We start from the raw sequence: 20,023 nt of genomic DNA, 5'->3' as shown, positions 1-20,023 counted from the left end.
CTGTATTACAAGGCCACTATGATCAAAATATCCTGGTACTGACATAAGAACAGACACATAGACAAATGGAACAGAATAGAGAGCCCAGAAATAAACCTAAGTCTCTATGGTCATTTAATATTTGACAAAGGGAGAAGAAATATAAAATAGAGTAAAAATAGACTTTTCAACAAATGATGTTGAGAGATCTGGACAGCTACACACAAAAACATGAAACTCGATCAACAACTTACACACCATACATAAAAATAAATTCAAAGCTGATAAAAGACTTAAATATAAGTCACGACACCATGGAAGTCCTAGAGGAAAACATTGGCAGGAAAATCCCTGACATCCCATGCAGCAATATTCTCACTGATATGTCCCCTAAAGCAAGGGACATAAAGGAAAGAATAAACAAATGGGTCCTCATCAAATTAAAAATCTTCTGTATGGAAAAAGAAAACAGCATTAAAATGAAAAGAAAACCAACTATATGGGAAAACATATTTGCCAATGATACCTCAAAGAAGGATTTGATCTCCAAAATACATAAAGAACTCATGCAACTCCACTCCAGGAAGACAAACAACCCAATTAAAATATGGGCAAAAGACTTGAACAGACACTTTTCCAAGGAGGACATACAAAAGATCCAGAGACATATGAAAAGATGCTCAGTATCACTAACCATCAGAGAGATGCATATTAAAACCACAATGAAATACCAGTTTACACCGCTGAGAATGACAATCATAAACAAATCAACAAACAAGTGTTGGAGAGTACGTGGAGAAAAAGAAGACCTAGTGCACTATTGGTGGGAATGTAGACTGGTACAGCCACTGTGGAAAACAGTATGGAATTCCCTCAGAAAACTAAAAATTGAACTGTCTTTTGACCCAGCAATTTCTCTGCTTGGATCATATCCTAAGAACCCTGAAACACCAATCCAAAAAACCTATGCACCCCAATTTTCTTAGCAGCACAGTTTACAATAGCTAAGTGCTGTAAACAGCCTAAGTGCTCATCAGTAAATGAATGGATCAAAATGGTACTATGGTACATTTATGCAATGTAATACTATGCAGCAGAGAGAAAGAAGGAGCTCCTACCCTTTGTGACAGCATGGATGGAATGAAGAGCATTATGCTAAGTGAAATAAGCCAGGTGGTGAGGGACAAATACCATATGATCTCACCTCAACTGGAACCTAATCAACAAAAGAAAAAAGTAAGCAAAAGATAACCAGAGAGACTGAAATTAAAAATAGTCTGACAGTATCCAGAGGGGAGGTGGTAAAGCGTTTTCAGGAACGACTATAAAGGACATATGTACAAAACCAAGGGCAGGAATTTGGAATCAAGGGAGGGAGGTGCATTTGGCTGGGGTGGGGGGATGGTGGTGGTAAATGCAGACAATTGCAATCGAAGAACAATAAAATAATTTATTTCTTTTCTTTTCTTTCTTTTCTTTTTTTAAATTTTATTTTAATTGTTGTTGCAGTACAATTTTCTATCTTTTACTCCCATCCCAACCCACCCACCCAGCCCTCCCCTCCTCCCTCCCATTTCCACCCGCCCCTAGTTTTTATCTGTGTGTCCTTTATACTCATTCCTGTAAACCCTTCCCCTTTTCCCCTGAATTTTCCAAAAATAATTTAAATAAATAAGTAAATAAAATGATACAAAACATAATAAAAAATACTTCTCTTGGGGGTGGGGCAGTAATTCATGCTAGGTCTGGACATATAGGTGGGGGGTGCTAGAGGATCACAGGATCATTATGATATTCTCTTTTTTTAAGATTTTATTTATTTTTAGAGAGGGAAGGGAGGGAGAAAGAGAGAGAGAGAGAGAAACATCAATGTGTGGTTGCCAGGGGTCATGGCCTGCAACCCAGGCACGTACCCCTGATTGGGAATCAAACCTGCGATACTTTGGTTGGCAGCCCGCACTCAATCTGAGCTATGCCAGCCAGGGCTTCATTGTGATATTCTTAATTGCACATAGATTATCTCCTCTCCAACCACTGGGTCTGTCTATATCCAGGGCAAGTGGTCTCCTAAGACTCAGGCTTATTCAAAAGAAAGAAAGCCCCTTTCCAGATGCCAGCCTTATCCACATCCAAGTCAATAAACACTGAGTAATAGGTCACAGCTCTCTACTTCTGATACAAGGACAAGAACATGGAGAAAGACCCTCACTGAAGAATAACACCAAGGAAAGACCCGAAGTTGAGTGTGGGGTAGACACTGAGGATGTGGAGGGGGCACACCTCTAACAAACCACTCTGAATATGGAGTAACACTAGATACATTTGAAGACTGTGGTACACAGACATATTCAAACCTAGCTCAGCTCTGTGCCAGGACTGACTCAACATCTCCCCTTGATATACATGCACAGACTTAACTAGAGACAACTAAAGTTAGTGTGAGTTAAATTTCTTCTGATATTCAGGAAGTATAGAGACATAAAATCTTTTTCACTTGATTTTTATAGTATAAGAAGCTCATAGTTGAGGAGTGGAAAACTGTTATGGTTTCGACAATAGAAAAATCAGGTAGTGCATTATTCTTAATGTATATTTAATTTTTTGTGAAATTCTACCAAATATGAAGCTGGGATTGCTAACATTGGTACCATTTTTCTCCTATGAATATATACTATCTCCTTAATAAACTTAAAATAATTATCACATAATGAGTATCAGTGTGTGACTATTTTAAAAGTTGATATATAAAACTAAAAATAAATCTAATGGCACAGAAAAGATTTATATGTGCAGATCAGGATTAACTTTATTGGATAATGGTAGTTCTTATACAGATCATCTGTTTGTGCTGGCTTCACTGATGTACATATGCACAAAAAATCTCTATATATACACTTGTCTTATATACACTATCTAGGGGACACAATAAGAATATATAGCAGCATGCTAATATACTCAAGAATTGGGTGGAATATCATTATAAGTGTAAAAAAACCCCTTCTCACCCTGTTTAGACTAACTCTTTTATCATAAAACTAATATTTATTGTCTTTCCTAGTGACTGAATTCCTACTTTGTAGAAGTCATATAGTAGGAAACACACACAGAGAGATGCACGTTATTCATCATGATCATATAATCATTATCTTATACCATATGGAAAAACACTGAGAGAAGTGTGCACAAGGTGCTTTGAAAGCATAAAAATCAATCCAGCCCTGGGTTGAGGGTAAAATAATAAGACAGTAAGTTGTTTGAGATTTCCTATTCAGGATGTATGTTAAGCTGTAACTTGATTTCTGAAAAGTACCTATTCAGAAAAAAAAAACACTCAATTTTCACTTTTCTCAAGCAGATCCAATAGAAAGGGAGAGAAAGATGTACATTCACATGTAGTTTCCCAAGGGCAGTTCATAAGAACAGAAGAATAATGCACTTGCTCCTCACTTTGATTCATGAACTTAGATTCAAGACTGAGATGGACACTGAATGGTATTTGGGCATTGAATATAATTAAAATGGAACAAAATATATCAAATTGTTTCACTCAGAAAAATTAAGTATATTTTGTGAAAACTTTTTATTCAGTGTATGTGTGTGTCTTCAGGCAAGGGAAACAAAAAATAAAAAAATAAGACCACATCATAATAAAAAGATTTTTGCACAGAAAGGAAACCATCAACAAAGCAAAAGACAATCACTGAATAGGAGAACATATTCACTGTTATATCTGATAAGGAGTTAATATCCAAAATTTATAAAGAAATTATAAAACTCAATATCAAAAAACCTCAAACAATCCAATTAAAAAATAGGCAAAAGACCTAAATAGACACTTCTCCAAAGAGTACATACAGATGGCCAATATGTAAGGATGCTCAATGTCACTAATCATCATATAAATGCAAATTCAAACCACAAGGAGATATCATCTCATATGGGTCAGAATGGCTATCATCAATATATCAATAAACAACAAGTACTAGTGAGGATGTAGAGAAAGGAGAAAACTAGTGCACTATTGGGGGGATGCAGATTTGTGCAGCCACTGTGGAAAGCAGTCATGGAGTTACCTCAAAAAGTTAAAAATGGAACTGCCTTATAATCCGGAAATTCTACTTCTGGGAATATGTCCAAAGAAACCCAAAACATTAATTGAAAAGACTGTAAGAATTATACTCATTGCAGTGTTATTTACAATTGTCAAGATTTGGAAGCAGCCCGAGTATCCATCAGTAGATAAATGGATAAAACTACCATGGGACATTTGAACAGTGGAATACTATGCTGCCATAAAAAATAAAATGTTACCCTTTGTGGCAACATGGATGGATCCGGAGAACACTATGCTAAGTGAAATAAGCCAGACTGAGAAAGACAAATGCCGTATAATTTCACTCATATGTGGAATCTAATGAATAAACTGAACTAACAAGCAAAATAGAGGATAGAGAGACTCATAGATAATAGGTTGAAAGTTTTGGGGTGTGGTGGAGTTAGGGGGTAGAGGAATTGAGCAAAAAAGAAAAAGAACTCATGGACATGGACAACAGTGTGGTGATTGGAGGTTTAAGAGATGTGGGTAGAGGTGGAAGAAGATATATAAGAGTGATAAATGGTAATGGAAAAATACACTAAAATAAATTTAAAAAACAGATATAAATGTATTTCTTACTAGATTTTCATTTTAGAAAGTTTGAAAACTGTTGTCTCAACCCACCTTTGCTTCAGGTTCCAGGTATTGGAAAAATTTTCCAGTAGAGGTTCTTCTTGAGTCAGATGTTTTCCACCTGTCAGCACAGCAGTAAATCAAAGATGAGGAAGTCGGCACCAGCCAACTTATGGTCCCCTTTGCTTCAAGATTATGTATTAGCATTACCATAATAAAACAAACAAAAAATCTCCAGATTCCAAAGTAACTTATTAAAAATCACCAACAACAATACAGTGATCTGTTGCCTTTGCATCCTATGTATCTATTTGTTTTGGCTACTTCTCAAGTGAAAGAGTAGCTGAAAACAGGCAAATATCTAGTGTTTCTGTATCTGTTCTCTGTACAGCTTCATAATGTAATTATTGAAAGGCTCAAACTGACATCATCAAGGAAGCAATATTTTGTATCTGGTTAAGAAAATTTAAAAAAATTTCCTTTGTATAGGATTATGTTCACAAAATATACACGCATTCCTCCTTCCAAAATATTATTTAATATCCTCAGCATAGAAAATTAAAACAAAATGATAAATCAACTCACTTTCTCTACAAAGAAAACAAGAAAATAAGTATGTTAATATTTACTGTTTATTAAGCAGAACACATGCTATTCTTATTCTCACCATAACCCTGCACTAATGAGATTATTAGTCCTGTTTGAAAGGTGAAGATACCCAGGCTTAGAATGTTAAATATGCAATACAGAGTCAAGCACTTACTATGTGTCAGTAAAAGCATTCTAACTTAGATTTAACTGACTCCAACCCCATGATGGCATGCTGTCTGTCTAGTGTATTTCCTTTTTTAAGGTAATTATTTATGTAAGATGACTGTTTGCTATTAATATTAATGTCTATTAATAAAAGGTGTTTAAGGTGTCATATGAATAATTACATTTGTATAAGTTTTGTTTTTACCTTAAGGGAGAACAATGAAGTGCATTTTTTTCTATGCTTATATTTAATTAGAAAAAAATCCTCTGATGCAGTATGCTTTGATTACTTTCTGAGAAACACTATATAATCCCTTGCCACAAAATATTACAATGTAGACCACCACAGCCAGGCTCAGGAACTTGCTCCAAGGTTAGGCCAGATCTCCTTGCCCGGTGCTTCTAGACCCATCCTCACTGTAGATGCCACAACTCTTGCTTCTTGGATTAGATTTAGATGAATGTTTTTCCCGTGTTCTGTTTTCCAAAGTGCAGTAAAAAAAGAAAGTAATCTTCCAATAATACAATTTAACCACCCTCTCTTCTCATACTGCTTTTTGCTTAATGTTTATTGAAGCAAGATATGCAACTATAGGAGGAAATACATGCCTTCCTGGTTTTACTGGTAAATCTCCCAGATCCCTTTATTTATAATGTGTTAGGTGATAGAGGAGAGATTCCCTAGACTCTTTATTTTTATCAGCACAAGCCAATTTCATACATAATGAAAACAGTTTACTTCCTTCTGTTTTTTAAGTAAGCACTTGCTCTGTCTACCTCACTGAAGTTGACAGCAATCACTTCTTAAATGGATGAAAAGTGCTTTCGGACAATTTCAAATATTTTCCACATGGCTTTTGAGCAATTATGCATAATTCTGCGCTTTCCCACACATAACTAAAATTATACTTGTGTTTGTTATATGCACTAAGTGTGTAAATATACACAGCACTACCCACTACCAGTGGAAATCAATTTTAAGCCTTAAAACAGGAAGAAGGTTACAGTGGATAGGCACTAAGATTAATGTTTCGATACCTGTGTTTTCAATATATTTCAGTTAAGCAATGTTTTGGAACCTTTTCTTCAAACTGAATTACAGTTCAGTTGGAAGTTAAAAACAGCTGTTAATAAAAATATATTTGTTTTAGTTTTTAAAAAAATTTTTCAGATTCCATATATGTGTTCCCACTTGCTAACAAAAATGGTAGAATTAAGATCAGAGAAAGAATCATCTCTGTGTTACTCCATTCCATTTACTATTAGGGATGGGATTAAAAATCAAAATTCCAAAGACTTTGCCAGATCTTTTGTATGTCAAATAGTTAAATGGATAGTAAATGGATGTATCTTTACTAAAGTATATTAATCATTAGATATGCAAAGATAGATAGTGAGCCAAGAAGAAAACAGATGCCATATTTTCTTTATAAGAGAAGTTACCAAAGGTATTATCTCAAGGAAGAGGAGATAAGTGAGAGAGAATAAGGTGAAAAGGAGAAAGTGAGAACAAGGCTTTGGAACATGGGAAAAAGAGAAGTTTACAGCGAAGGGAGCAGGAATAAACAAAAGACATTTAAGTTTATTGTTTTATAACTTTTATCTTCAAAGCTTTAATAACTTAACCAAATACAAGCCTATGTTTCTTCTTCAGAATTATTGCAGGACAGAGAGAAGGAACCAAACATAAGATGTGAGCTACAGTAAAATTTAACAACTGTTAGTTATTTGAGAGAACAGTAACTAGGAGACATATAAACTTTCTGAGAATTCTGGAAGATACAGAGGTAGAGATGCTCTGGGGTTTCTGCTATGTCATATGTGAATTTAAGCAATTTTTGCTTAACTAAAATTGAATGCATAAGTTTTGTGGAACTGTGAGTTTCCAGGCCACTGTTGGTTATATGCACTTAACAATACCCATCACAATACCCAGTACAGTTTCTTGTGCAGTTCAAATAATACATTATATATGAATCTATGCAGGTCATACACAAATATATTTATAAAGCCATCCAAATAGCATAAAGACTCAAGACTATAGTGAATGAAGAAAAGAAATTAACAAATATGTTTTATCACAAAACATATTCTAAGAAACATATTCTTTCTTGGCATTCTATGAATTTCATAATAGATTTACTGGTTTATTCTTTTGCATTGTAAACCATTTTTTATATATATATGCAAACAGACTCATGCATAAACATATAAATACTCAGAACTTAAAAATGATTTTAACCTTATCTTCTCACCTCAGATTAAAGAACAATAATAACCGTAATATAGATATAGCATCATTGTCAAGTGTGGCAAGGAGAGTCTTACTCTTGTGGTGGGACTGTTTTAAAATTTTGTTTTTTGTACTTTGGAGCATCTTATAAATGTTTGACAATGATGAGAAAGATAAATTACTCTTTATTAAAGGTATATCCCACAATTATAAATGAGGTTAAATATTAAACTCTTCTGCTTATCTCTCTAATAGGAAAGCTTATATATTAACATTAATGGAAATAGAGGAAAGAATCACAGTGGTTAAAGTAAGACAGCTCTATGTAGGAAAAACCAAAAATCTGTGTAGTGTCTATTCTACCTTAAAGATGCTTCTGATCTAGTTGAAAACAACACTTATTTTTCCAACTCCCACTGCACTCTTTATTTCTATGAGAGGCAGCAAAGTGTGATGGCTAAGAATGTGGCCTCTGGCACCTACTACATATAGCCTATTGAAATAAGCAAGATAATGATTTATTCTTTGCTTGACATAATGTCTGAAATTATATACTGACTTAACTTTTAGTGACTATGTATTTAGAACTAGACTTTGAGATTAGGGAATATGCATGTTTTATTCATTTCTATATTTTCTGCACTTAGTACAATATAAGATATCTTTATTGATGGACTTTTAAAGTTTCTTTTAAATTGGAAGTTCTTTATATGGAATTTTCAATATTATGCATTCCACAATTAAAATATTTTATAATTGACTCTTGATTTATGTAGCAAGTGTGTGTTCTCTAAAGTAATCCAATATTACTGAGTCTTTTCAATTCATAGTTTAATGTTATTTTTATAACTTATTTTTTACAATGTGCCAAATAATTTCTATATTTAAGCATTTAAGAATTGGGTCATGGCTTTCAATTTGTTATTTTTAATTCTTTTAAATCAAAGATGATAATATATTCACTTAAGCACTCTAGAAAAATACTATATACTGATAAAAACTCTTTAAGAAAAAATGAAATTAAATGCATCTAAATAATTTTAAATATTCATAGCTATTTAACTTATCAAACTTTACAAGTTCTGACAAGAATTCTCATTCTATGATTGAACAATTTTAAAACAAAGGAAATAAATATTTGAGAGTTATGGTAGCACTCAAGAAACTAACTATGTAATTAAATATAAGTGGGAAATGATTTCAGATAAATTATAATCTCCTTGAAGGTGTCTTCTAGTTTTTCTTAAATCTCAGAATAGTGGCACAGAGTGGGTTATTAATAAATCATTACGTAGCAATTAAAGGTGATTATCATAACTACTCATGCTTACAAACATTAAAAGTGAGATAAATCAAGTAGTCAGAAGAAAGGTTAAAAGCCTTTTGAGACATAAAATGTATTTATCAACACAGTTCTGTAAATGTTCTCTCATTGCTCCTCTGACAAAATAATAAACTATCAAATTAAAATAAAGTCCTCAAAGACTGGAATTCAATATCCTACTCTTTCTAAATGGCCTGATCCTATTTGTGTAAACTCATTTATGGAAGAAATTTGTACACATTGATCAAAGAAAATTATTAGACACACATAAACACACCTTGACAATACCTTGCAAATGTGTTCCAGACACTTTCTTAAGTATTTTGTGTGTATCTACCCATTAATTTACATTATAAACATATAATTCAATATATTCTTTTTTAAAATTGTTGTGCAGCTACAGTTGTCCTGCTTTTTTTTCCTGTTGCTCTCCCCTGCCTTGTCCCTCCTCACTCCCTTCTTCATTCCCCCCATTGTCCTTGCCCATGAGTCCTTTATTCATGATCCTTGACTTGCCCCTTCCCCTTCCTTCTCCTGTTATCTTCCTCCTTTCCACTGGTCATGGTCAGTTTGCTCTTTATTCCCATGCATCTGATTCTATTTTGGTTGCTTGTTTGTTTTGTTGATTAGGTTCTACTTGTAAGTGAGGTCATATGGTATTTGTCTTTCACTGCTTGGCTTATTTCACTTAGCATGATACTCTCTAGTTCCATCTATGCTATTGCAAAGGGTAGGAGTTCCTTCTTTTTCTCTTCTCTGTAGTATTGTGTAGATGTACTACATTGTGTAGATGTACTACAGTTTTTTGATTCACTCATTTACTGATGGGCACTTGGGCTGTATCCAGCACTTGACTATTGCAGATAGCACTGCTATGAACATAAGGGTGCACAGGTTCTTTTGAATCGGTGTTTCAGGGTCCCTAGGGTGTAATTCCAGCAGTGGGATCACTGGATCAAAATGTAGTTCCATTTTAGTTGTTTGAAGAAACTTCATACTGTTTTCCACAGTGGCTGCACCAGTCTGCATTCCCACCAACAGTATACTAGGTTCCCCTTTTCTCCACAACCTCACCAGCACTTGTTTGTTGCTTGGTTTATGATGACCATTCTGGCCAGTGTGAGGTGGCATCTCACTGTGGTATTATTTTGCATCTCTCTGATGGCTAGTGATGTTGAACTTTTTTTTTCATGTGTCTATGGGCCCTCTGTAAGCTGTCTTTAGAGAAGTGTCTCTTTGGGTCCCCCCCATTCTCTAATTGCGTTGTTTCTCTTTCTGGTGTGTAGTCATGTGAATTCTTTATATATTCTGGAGATCAAACCCTTGTCTGAGATATCATGACTCAATACTTACTTATAGCCTTATTTTTCATATGAAGAGACTGAGACACAGGAGGGTACTTTAACTTAGTTCACATAAAACATAAATAATAATATTAAAACAATTAATTAACTTTAAAAAAAACTTTAAATCCACCTACCTGGCTCTGGAATTTTAGTTCTAAATTACTTGGATACCAAAGGAAGCTCCATAGTGTATCCTTTGTGTCCCTTACACTCCCCCGTAACTCTTTCACATTACACAGGAAACAAATATGAACTAGCTGTGAACAAAATTTCACTAATTAAATAAATAACTTTATTAAATACAAATGTTTTACATGAATAATAAGCAGATTTAATGACTAAATGAAGATGCTGGTAAATTAGGATTTTATGGCAAGCATGGTCTTTTTACTCTATTTTTTCAATTAATTTCTTTGTTGCATGGTGAACTTAGGTAAAGAAACCTTCAATTACTTCTTTAAGGGAAGATTAAGAAACACTTCCAAATAAAATTGTTAAGCTCATGTAAAAATTACAAAAAAAAACCCCTTTAAAAGTGTTTTTATTTGTCCTGATGCAAGATACTGCTCTTGGTTTTCTGCTTAAAAAAAAGACATGCATACTCCCCTCTTCAGCTTACCTTCTGTGATATAAAATTTAAACTATGATAGTAGTAATAATAAAAACAATAATTATAATAGTAATTTGGTAACATTACAGTTGATAGGATGTTAATAACTATAGCAGATGATGGTGGTGTCTAGCAAACCCCTTTGCCTTTATCACTTAAATGCACACTGCCCAAAATTATTTTACTAGGACACATTTCTTTGTCTGAAGTCTTTCTCCAGTTGAAATATACTTTTCCTTCTAGGGCATCAAGGCAGAATGTGGGGATTCAATGCCACCTGAGAGCAGGCATCACCTGGATAATGGAAGCTGTTGCTTCCATTCTCATTCTCTCAATTTGCAGGCAGGGTAGAGCTCTAGTGTATGTTCTACTCAAGTACTCCTCTGCACACAGAAATAATTAGCTCAATAATGAACTAATATTTCTCTCCTGTTTGTCCAGCCTCTCACTCTCTCCTCTATCTTTCACTTTCCAAATTAACTGCTTGCTCTGAAATACTTGTTTCTGGGACTGCTTCTGAAAGAACTTCTATGATCATTTTTAGGTTAACCTGAAAAACACAAACATTCAACTTAGATTTGGATTATTAAAGTTAAATGGAAGAGTATGTCCCAAGTGTTTCTAACTGTTTGGGCAGATCTGTAATTATATAATGATGAAGTGTATTTACTATACTAAATGCCTCAATTCAAAGTCTTACTTTGACATGGCAAGAGTGACAATTTCCATAATAATTTGTTAAAATAAATTATTTTTTCTTTCTTTTAAGTACAAATTTTAGAAATACACATTGAACTTAATTAAAAATATTCCATGTTGTTTATACTCCCATTTCAAAGTTTTTTTGTGAGGAACTCATTAATATGTGTACATGGGTCTAGTAATAGTTCATTCCATTTTTTGGTTTGTTGTATTTTGATCTATGGAATTTTATTTATTAATTATAAATTGCAAAAATATGCCTTGTTGGTAATCAGAAAGCCATGGTATTAATATCCTTTACATTCATCACAATACCAATAGATATAAGTGGAAATGAGATTGTCTAGAAAATTTAGCAAAAACAGGAGACAACTAGTGTTTTGTTATATATGTCCAATTGCTCAAGTAATCAAAACTTGTGCAGCATAGTGGCATTAATGATATATCTTTAAACTCCTTAAAATGCACTTATAGTGACAAGATTAAAAAACATGTTAAGGCTCAGCAGAAATGTATATTATACATGTATGCATAGACATATACACATGTATGTGTATATTTTTCTTTTAAATTTTTAGCATGTATTTTTTGTTTCCTTTTTTTAAGATTTTATTTATTTATTTTTAGAGAGGGAAAAGAGGGAGATAGAGAGAGAGAGAAAAACATCAATGTGTGGTTGCTGGGGGTCATGGCCTGCAACCCAGGCATGTACCCTGACTGGGAATTGAACCTGCGATGCTTTGGTTCGCAGCCCAAGCTCAATCCACTGAGCTACACCAGCCAGGGACATTTTTTGTTTCTTAAAAGGAATTTTAGGTGTTCTTAAAAATTGCTCTGAATTTACAGAGTTTCCATATACTCCATTTTTCCTACTCCACAGTTTCTCTCATAATTAATATCTTGCAATAATGACACATATTTATTACAATTAATGAACCAATATTAATACATATTCCTAACTAAAATGCACAGTTGACATTAAGATTTGCTACTTGTGCCCTGGCTGGGTGCCTCAGTTGGTTACAGCATTGTCCCATGCACCGAAAATTTCGATCCCCTGTCAGGACACATATGTAGCTTTTGTCTTCCTCTTTAAACATATCCTCAAGAGAGGATTAAAACAAAAGATTTACTGTTTATGTTGTACATTTCTCTGAGTTTTGACAAATAGATATGTTATGTATCTACCATTAGAGTATCATACATAATAGTTTTTCTGCTGTAAATATTCCCTGGCTCCATCTATCCATCCATTATTTTTTCAACAAAGAAAATTCTAATTTAAGTTTTTTATGTCCAAGAAGTTCTGTTAGTGCCTTGTATCATCAAATTAACCTAAAATGACAGGAGATGAAACTGTGTGGCAATTTGCTCCATTTTGTGGTACTGATGTTGATAAATATTTGATATAAGTTCTTGAAATATTCTTTGGGAAATAATTTCCTAAAGAAAGGCATGTGATTACTGTATGTAGAATTTTTCAAAATATATAAAAATTCAGCCACAGACAGGAAGAAAAAAATCTGTAGTGAAGTTACTCCTGGATGAAGCATTTAAAGCATGTCAACAACATGAGATTCTATGGCCAAGTGCTCAAATCCACGGTACTCTTAAAAGGTTAAACAGGTTTATTTATTGCAGACCATTCACAAGCTTTAACAAAATAATTTTCACCATCAATGCCAAATAAATAAGTGTAATATGCAACAATTCCCAACCAAATTTTTCCTGTTGGCCTTTCTTTGCTGCTTAACCATTTTTCTTGGTACTACTATTTCACAGGACACCTTTTTAAATCACCGTATTAGGAAATTGTTAGTTTTGATATGCATTTCTATGACCACTGCTCCTCCCAAATAACACAAGGATTGTCATCAAACAAATAGCTACCCAGTGGCAGGCTAGATAGGCAATATACATAGTCTATTGAATCCTTACACAGCCTAACTAAATAAGTATCTATTTTATAGGCTAGGATATTGAGGCTATAACTATATTTAACTTGTTTGAAACACACACACACACACACACACACACACACAGTGTGTTTTATTGTGATAAAATCAATATAACATAAAATTTACCATTTTTACTATTTTTAAGTTTATAATTCAATTATGTTAGTACATTTACAATGTTCTGTAAACATCACTTCTACTTGCAGAAATTTTTCTTCATCCCAAAGAGAAACTCTGTACCTATTAAACAATAATACCACATTTCTCTTTTGGCCAAACCCCTGGTATCCTCTATTTTCATTTCTGTCTCTATGCATTTGCATGTTGTAGTTAATTAATTTAATTGGAATTATACACTATTTGTCTATTTTGTCTTGTTTATGTCACTTAGCATAAAGTTTTTAAGATTCATTCATGTTGTACCATGAATTCCATTCCTATTTATTTCTGAATACTATTTCGTTATATGGATGCACATTCAATACAGAGTGTGAAAGGCCTAGGTAATTTGTTTAATTTATCGAAGTCTGATTAGGTAGTATATGTGATAGAAAGGGAGAGAGTATATAACTACTGGAAATGAAGGAGAAAAAATAATCATATCTTTATTATATTCAAAGTATAAAAGCACATTTTCTAAAATAGATGGATTTTTATAGCTAAACATTGATTTTGTTTTTCTCATAAAAATGATTATAATTACCTTGAAGTTATAACATCTTTATATTTTTCTACTTAAACTATCATGGCTTTTACATTAAAAATTAAAATTCATAAATATTAGTTCAAAGGACTAGTTGAAATCTAAACCATAAAATTTGTAAGAAAATGCAATGTGTCTGTCTGATGTACCATTGTATCTCTATTCATAGCAAAACTATGCACAATTTCGACATACAAAAGAGTATCTTGAATGCATAAATGAATGAATAATGGTTCATTCTCAACATCTTTGTGACTTTAATATAACTGCAAATGTACAGAAAAGTTACAAGAATAGTACAAACAAGTCCTAGAGCTCTTTAACTAGATCAACAATTAATGTTACCTGATTTTTTTTTTATTGTTCAAGTATGGTTATTCTCCATTTTTCCCCCACCATTCTCCCCTGCCCCACCCACCCCCACCTCCTATCCTGGATCCTACCCACTTTGGATTTGTCCACGTGTCCTTTATACATGTTTTTTGATCACTCTTCCCCTTCTTTCCCCTGTTATACTCCCCCTCCCCTCTAGTTACTGTCAGTTTGTTCTTTATTTCAATGTCTGGTTATATTTTGTTTGCTTGCTTGTTTTGTTGATTAGGTTCTGCTTATAGGTGAGGTCCCTGATTTATTTTATCATTTGTTTTGCACTCTCGCTGTTTCTCCTTTCTCTCCATTTCTTCTTGATCCATCTGAGCATAAAGTATGGACATTGTGTCATTTTATTCTCTACACTTCAATATTTATTTTTTATAACAAAGAGGTTCTGTTTCATAACTGCAGTACAATGAGCAAAACTAGAGATTTACAATTGTTATGATACTCTTATCTAATCCAATTTATAAGAGTAAATTTCTCTAATTTTCTCAATAATGTTTATAACGATTATATTTTTTCAGCCCACAATTCTATCTAGATTCCCACATTGCATTTAAATATCATGTCTCTTTAGTGCCCACAATCTGACATATTTTCTCAGCTTATCTTTGTCTTCCATGATCTATAATATTTGAAGAATAAAGACCACTTATTTTGTCAAATATCTTCCCAATCTGATTGGTTTCATCTTTCCTCATTATAGTCAGAATATACAACTTTGACAAGCTTTAATTCTCTAGTCCATTATTTTCAATGATGCCTTACTAAAGCAAAGTTTTTATCCTCTTCTCTTTTATTCTCCTGGCAAAATCTCAATCCTAATTAAAACTGCTTTTCTGCCTACTGCATGCCTTTATATAGCTGACATTTAAAAAAATATCTCACACATTATTCCTAGAATCCTTTAATCTCAGGCTTCATATATGTATGGCATTTTTTTATTATGTTATACTATTTTATATATTAAGATAAACAAATTGTTTTTCTACAGCTGCACTAACCAGTAGGGTAGTCATTAACCATATGTGGGTATTGACCACTTGAAATGTGGCTGGAGAGATTGAGAAACTGAATTTTAAATTTTGTGTAATTTTAATTATTTTGATTTTAAATTAAAAAAACTGATCACTCAAAAATTTTAAGTATGCTTATAAAAACTCAATTATGAAAATCTACATTTTGACCATAACTTCTATTAAATACAAATAAAAAATTAAGCTGTCTCATGAAATATTAGGATTTGAACAGAGATGTGTGGTAATTGTAAAATATACACCAGATTTGAAAGACATAGTATAAAAAAAGGTTATGTTCAATATCTCATTGATTTTTTGTGTCTAGATTGCATGTTAAAATTATATTTTGGATAAGTCAATATAAATAAAACATATCATAAAATTCATTTCACCTATTTGTTTTTACTTGTTTTTTTAATGCAGTACCAGTGCATTTTTTAAATTTACTTATTTTATTTTTTGGAACCATATTTTCTTTTTTTATCCTTATTATATATTTTTCCCATTAAAGTCCCCTTTTACCTACTCTCCCTCAGCAATCACCACACTGTTGTTCATGAGTCCTTTTCCTATTTGCTCAATCCCACCACCCTCTAGTATGTCCTGCCATCACTAGCTGTAATCTGTTTTCCATGTATGAGTCTGTCTCTGTTTTGCTTGTTAGTTCAGTTTGTTCATTAGATTTCACAAATAAATGAAATCACATGGTATTTGACTTTCTGTGATTGGCTTATTTCACTTAACATAATATTCTCTGATTACATCCACACTGTTGCAAAGGGTAAAATTTTCTTTTTTACAGCTGAGTAGAATCTCATTGTGTAAATGTCACATGGTTGTTTTATCCACTCATCAATTGATGGATGCTTGGGCTGCTTCCATCTCTTGGCAATTGTAAATAACATTGCAATGAACATAGGGGTGCTCATGTTCCTTCGAATTAGTGTCTTGGGTTCCTCTGGATGTATTCCCAGAAGCAGGATCACTGGATAAAAAGGTAGATACATTTTTAATTTTTTGAGGTATCTCCATAGTGGCTGTGCCAATCTGCATTCCCACCAACAGTGCAGAAGCATCCTCCTTTCTCCACATCCTCACCAGCACTCAATGTTTTTTGATTTATTGAGGATAGGCATTTTGACAGGTGTGAGATGGTATCTCATTTTGCTTTTAATTTGCATTTCTCTGATGATTTGTGAGGTTGAACATCTTTACATATGTCTATTGGCCATCTGTATGTCCTCATTGGAAGAGTATGTATTCATATCCTTTGTCCATTTTTTAATAGTTTAATTTTTGGTGTTGAGTTTTGTAAGTACTTTATAAATTTTGGATATGAACCCCTTATCAGAAGTATTGGCAAATATGTTCTCTCATTCTGTGGGTTGTCTTTTTATTTTGTTGATGATTTCCTTTGCTGTGCAAAAACTTTTAAGTTTGATGAAGCCCCATTTGTTTATTTGTTTGTTTGTTTGTTTCCCTTGCCTGGGGAGATATAGCCAATACAATTTTTTTCCAGGCAATATCTGGGATTTTGCTGCCTATATTTTCTTCTACTATTTTTGTTTTGGGTCAAACAACTAAGTATTTGATCCATTTTGAATGTTTTCTTGTATGTGGTGTAAGAATGTGGTCTAGTTTTATTTTTCTGCATGTATCTGTCCAGTTTTCCCAACATCATTTATTGAATAAACTATCGCTAGCACATTGTGTGAGCTTGTTTCCTCTGTTGAATATTAATTGACTATAAAAGTGTGCATTTATTTGTGGTCTTTCTATTCTGTTCCATTGATCTATGTGTCTGTTTTTATGCCAGTAACAGGCAGTTTTTATTACTATGGCCTTGTAGTGTAGTTTGACACTAGGTAGTGTGATTCCTTCAACTTTGTTCTTCTTTCTCAGGATCACTGTTGCTATGCAGGGCCTTTTCTGGTTCCGAATACAGTTTTGAAATATTTGTTCTAGTTCTGTGAAATATGTTGTTGCAATCTTGGTAGAAATTGTATTGAATCTATAGATTGTTTTGGGTAGTATGGACATTTTAATGATGCTAATTCTTCCTATCCATGAACATGGTATTGTGCTTCCACTTATTTACATTTTGTACAATTTCTTTCTTTATTATCTTATAATTTTCTGAGTGTAGGTCTTTTACACCCTGCTTAGATTTATTCAGAGGTATTTTATTCTTTTTGAAGCAATTGTGAATGGGATTGTTTTCTGAATTTCCCTTTCTGTTAGTTTGTAATTGGCATATAAAAATGCAACTGATACCTGTATATTAATTTTGTATCCTGCTACTTTGATGAATTCATTTATCTGTTCTAGTAGTTTCTTGGTGGAATCTTTAGGGTTCTCTATAAATGATATCACATAATCTGCAAATAAAGATAGCTTTACTTCTTCTTTTCCAATTTGGATGCCTTTTTTTTCTCTTCTTGTCTGATTGCTGTGGCTAGGGCTTCCAGTACTATGCTGAATAAGAGAGGTGAAAGTGGACATCCCTGTCTTGTTCATAATCTTAAGAACACTTGTAGTTTTTCTCTGTTGTATATGATACTAGAAGTGGGTTTTTCATTTGTGGCATTTATTAGATTTAGGTATGCTCCTTCTATTCTCACTTTGCTGAGAGTTTTTTTTTTATCATAAATGGGTGATAGATTTTATCAAAAGCTTTTCCTGCATCTATTGATATAATCATGTGGTTTTTATCCTCCATTTTGTTTGTGTGGTGAATCACATTTATTTATTTACAAATGTTGTACCATCCTTGCATTCTTGGAATAAATCCCATTTCATCATGGTATATAATCTTTTTCATGCATTGTTGTATTCAGTTTGCTAAAATTGTTTTGAAGATTTTAGAATCCATGTTCATCCATGATATTGGCCTATAATTTTCTTTCTTTGTTGTGTCTTTACCTGGTTTTGGAATTAGAATAATGCTAGCCTCATACACTGAGTTTGGGAGCCTACTCACCTCTTGAATTTTTAAAAGTAGTTTGAGAATGAGACGTGTTAGCTCTTCTTGGAATGTTTGTAGAATTCACCTGTGAAGCCATATGGTCCAGGGCTTTTGTTTGTTGCCAGTTTATTTATTTATTTTTTTATTACTGCTTCAATTATAATAGGTATACTCTGTCTATTTAGAGTCTCTGGTTCTTCCTGATTTATTTAGGGAAGACTGTATACTTCTAGGAATTTATCTATTTTGTCCAAGTTAGCCAGTTTGTTGGCACACAATTATTCATATTTTCTTATAATCTTTTGTATTTCTTTGGTCTCAGTTGTTATTTCTCCTCTTTCACTTCTGTTTTATTTATTTGAGTCTTTTCTCTCTTTTTCTTCTTGAGTCTGGTTAAAGGTTTGTCAAGCTTGTTTATATTTTCAAAGAACCATCTCTTGAATTCATTGATATTTTGTATCACTTTTTTAGGTTTTATTTCATTTATTTCTGCTCAAATCTTATTTATTTCTTTCCTTCTACTCACTTTTGGCTTTGTTTGTTTTTCCTTTTCAAGTTTCTTTTTTTTAAGATTTTATTTATTTATTTTTAGGGAGGGAAGGGTGGGGAGAGAGAGAGAGAGAGAGAGAGAGGGAGAGAAACATCAATGTGCGGTTGCTGGGGGTTATGGCCTGCAACCCAGGAATGTACCCTGGCTGGGAATCGAACCTGGGACACTTTGGTTCCCAGCCCGCGCTCAATCCACTGAGCTATGCCAGCCAGGGCTTCAAGTTTCTTTAAGTGTGAAGTTAGATTGTTTATTTGAGTTTTTTCTTATTTTATGAGATAATCCTGAAATGCTATGAATTTTCCTCTTAGGATCGCTTTCCTAGTGTACCCCAGATTTTGGATTGTTATGTCCTCATTTTCACTTGTTTGAAGGTGTCTTTTGATTTCTTCCTTGATTTTGTTGTTGACCCATTCATTGTTTAATAACATGTTATTTAGCTTCCATATCTTTCCATATATTCCAATGTTCTTCTTATGATTGATTTCTAGTTTCATAGCATTTTGGTCAGAGAATATGCTTGCTATGATTTCAATCTTCTTAAACTTATTGAAATTTGTTTTGTTTCCTAGCATGTGGTCTGTCCTAGAAAACATTCCATGTGCACTTGAAAAGTATGTATAGTCTGCTTATTTGGGATGGAAATACTCTGGAGATATGGATTAAATCCACTTGATCTAGTGTGTCATTTAAAACTGCTGTCTTCTTGTTGATTTTCTGCCTGGAAAATCCATCTATTGAAGTCAACTAGATGTTAAAATCCACAACTATGACAGTATTTCTGTTGATCTCTCCTTTTATGTCCATCAATATTTGCTTTACATACTTAGGTGCTCC

The sequence above is a fragment of the Phyllostomus hastatus genome, unplaced genomic scaffold, assembly GCF_019186645.2.
Source record: "Phyllostomus hastatus isolate PE091 unplaced genomic scaffold, TTU_PhHast_1.1 phas_scaffold_317, whole genome shotgun sequence".
NCBI lineage: Eukaryota > Metazoa > Chordata > Mammalia > Chiroptera > Phyllostomidae > Phyllostomus > Phyllostomus hastatus.
This window is presented reverse-complemented; position numbering follows the sequence as displayed.